Here is a 3,244-nt window from a genome sequence, read left to right on the forward strand (position 1 = left end):
TAATATTCTGCCTTCCCTTTAATCTTCGCCCCAAAGGGAGTCACGCATGGCTGGTAGATGAAACCCTGACCCCCGCCCCCGCCCCGAAAGTAAAGCTGTTGGTTATTGTTGCTTTATTGAGGTGATGCCTGCAGAGGGTATGATATCCGCAGGTTTTATCACTATACTGCACTCATGTGGCTCAGCATCAGTGTGGTGCCTCGTCTCCGGACAAGAGGGAGGGGGAACTGTCAGGTACACAAATCAGGCTCATGGGTTTGAGTTTGGACAGGCCTGCCCCCCACCCCCACCCCCACCCTACCCTAGGATTGGGGATTCTGCAGGAGAGTGTCTCATTGATCTGCAGAGAGATCACCAGGAGCGCTCCGACGTCTACTGAGAGCGTTAACACAATGCAATCATCTTTTTTTCTTGTTTTCGTTGTTGCTCTCATTCTTTAAACATTGTATTTTTTGTGTATGATAGCCTTTGGTGCCTCAAGCTTTTATTCATTCCTTTATCAGAAACGTTATATTTTATTTTGACTTATCGGAATGGTGTTTATTTCAGGAGCTTTGTTTGGTTGGAGTATCGAAAAAAAAGACACACGTTGCGCACTGTTTTTCATTATGTATTGTTTTTACAGGTTACAGCCGTGTACATGCATCCATCAGGAACACATCCTGGTTGTAAAGACGCTTTGTGCAAATCACATCCAGCATTGTAACACATCTGCTGTTCATTCTGGACGTTTGGGCTGTTAGTTGTACAGTGTTGTTGATTCACTGCATGCACACAATTTCTTTCTGATGGATTTCTTATATATAATAAGCTTTGATTTGAGGAAGTGTATCAGAACCATAAAGCAACAGTAGCTGGTTTTCACATATTGAGCAGAACACTCTTTTACACCTCATGTATTGTCTTAAACAAATGGAAAACAGTGAAAGAAAAGCTAAGTGAATTGGTCCATTAACACACCACAGTGTACCCGGTGGCCAGTTATGTCACATTCCATATCAGATGGAGCAGTATTTGTGTTTATTTTTCAGCATATTTTACCCATCTTTTTCACATTTCTTATATTCAAATTGCCTTCTGACATAGTAGGTGCTATGCAAGGTGACATTCTTTCTGCAACATGAGAAATATGCATGTGAAACACCAACATTTTTGTTGTGATGTAGCACCAGCCACAGGTGGATTGGAGAAGGTTTATTCCCGTATGGTTTCCGTTTGATTGTACAGTTCATCTCACCTGTATAGATTATGATGGTGCTGCTCTATCAGCGGTACACAACAGCTTTCTTTATTGTTGTTGGGGTTTTTATGTATTATGTTTTTATGCATATGTTTGTGTATTTGTCTCAATATTTTAAGTGGTACATTATTTATTTTTCTATAATTTCTTAAGTGAAGGCATTTTTGGTTCTTAACAGCATTCCTTTCAGTTGTTTTGGCTTTTCATGTCCGCTGCGGTTCTCTTGATATTATGAATTTTGAATCGTAACGGATAGTGTGAAGGAAGGTGGTCATTTACAAAAAACAGAGCAGCGTGTATTCACTGTTCTACTTCAGCTATACGGCCTTACAATCTGCTTTTATTTTGTGTCAAAACGTGACAACGAAATGCACCTGATGAAGTAAAATATCACAGCTTTTCTCACGCTTCTTTTCTCTCTATCTCTCTCTTTGCATTGAATGTAGTTTGATATATGTATAGTCGATTATTAATGTACTGTTAAATGTGTGCTCAATTGACAAGAAGTGCAATTTATACTTTGGTTAATGTGCGTAGCGTCAAATGCAGCTGAAACATCACCTCGCTGTGGTTTCAAAAGCTCCATTTGTGCAGTCATGCTACCCTGTATACCACTACCTGGAAGAAAATGTTTATTTACCAGAGGATGAAGAAACAAATGAAAAATTGACCTTTCATTACATTTGATTGGTTTCAATGCATCCTCAAAAAGCTGTCTCCCATATTTCTAAATGTTATTTCCATGACTTTATATTTAGGTTTTTTTCATGCGTTTTAATTTCCATCTTTTACAGTATTTCACTTCACAAGTTGCTGTATGTTTAGCATGTGCAGCTAATTTTATAATTGATTTTTTTTTCAGTTTTGTTTTTGTTTGATTGATTGATTGTTGTGTTTTTTTTGTTATATATTCAAATTTAGTTTATTATGCTATTTGCAGAAGACCCAAAATATTTCAAACATGTATTTCCATACAAGTCATCGGATTTAAAGTGCAGGTGTATTGAAAAAGACTCTTGTCAGAAACCCTAACGGATCTACACCCTCGAATACACCATGGCCTTACTGTAATACCACATACTCTCCAGAAATAAAATGCAGTCTCAGTGCAGGAGTAAAAATGTTTAATGGTATTTAGGCAAAATCCATGTTGTGGCTTTGAGTTAAAACTGCATTTTCTTTGGTTGTGGTAATATTTTCAGTTTATGTTCTGTCGTCTCATTTTGTATCCGTTTGATTGAAATGTCTTTAAAGACCATAGTGTTCACACACTGCTATATTTCAAGGTGACATTTCATATGACTGTACTGTTGGAGCCAAATAAACACAGTCTATCAAATACATCAAACAAAAGACATGCCTTTATTGAATATGTAAACCCAACTGTGTAAAGCACATTTAAAACCTATAGATGAAACGTGAGCAAGTAATGCAAAATCTATATGCTAACATATAAGTACATATGTTATTATATGTAATGTGTTATTGGATTATTATCACTGGTGCCTTTTTTTTGTAAATGTAGCTGGTTGAGATGGTCCTCATTTTATTTTATTTTTATTTGTAACTCAACAGTGCTTTTTTCCCCCAATCAACTAATCTTATTTTCGCTTTCAAACATTTGTTATCAAGTCAAAAGTAAAATATTTATCTTTTTACATCTGAACTATAAAAAGTAGGTACTTACACTTAAACATGTGTATCTTTACCTATTATATGAACATTACCATCAAAAAAAGTATATACCAGTCTAATAAGGGAACACAAATCTAAATAATTATTTTAAATATATTTTTAAATGTTTTGTCATAAGGGTTGATTTCTTTATTTGAACCAAAAAACGTTTGTGAAGGATTAGGTAATCTTAAATTGTGATTTACAAATGTACAGGTGTATCAGTGTACAGCCTGCACTAACCAGTGTGTACCTGCCACTGTGACGTCACTCCCCTCGACGCACCTGCACGTTTTTAGCAGCTCAATCCGGCTAGGTGGCATCACGAGA

This window comes from Notothenia coriiceps, unplaced genomic scaffold (genome assembly GCF_000735185.1).
Source record: "Notothenia coriiceps isolate Sejong01 unplaced genomic scaffold, NC01 NC01_scaffold00037246, whole genome shotgun sequence".
In the NCBI taxonomy this organism is placed as follows: Eukaryota; Metazoa; Chordata; class Actinopteri; order Perciformes; family Nototheniidae; genus Notothenia; species Notothenia coriiceps.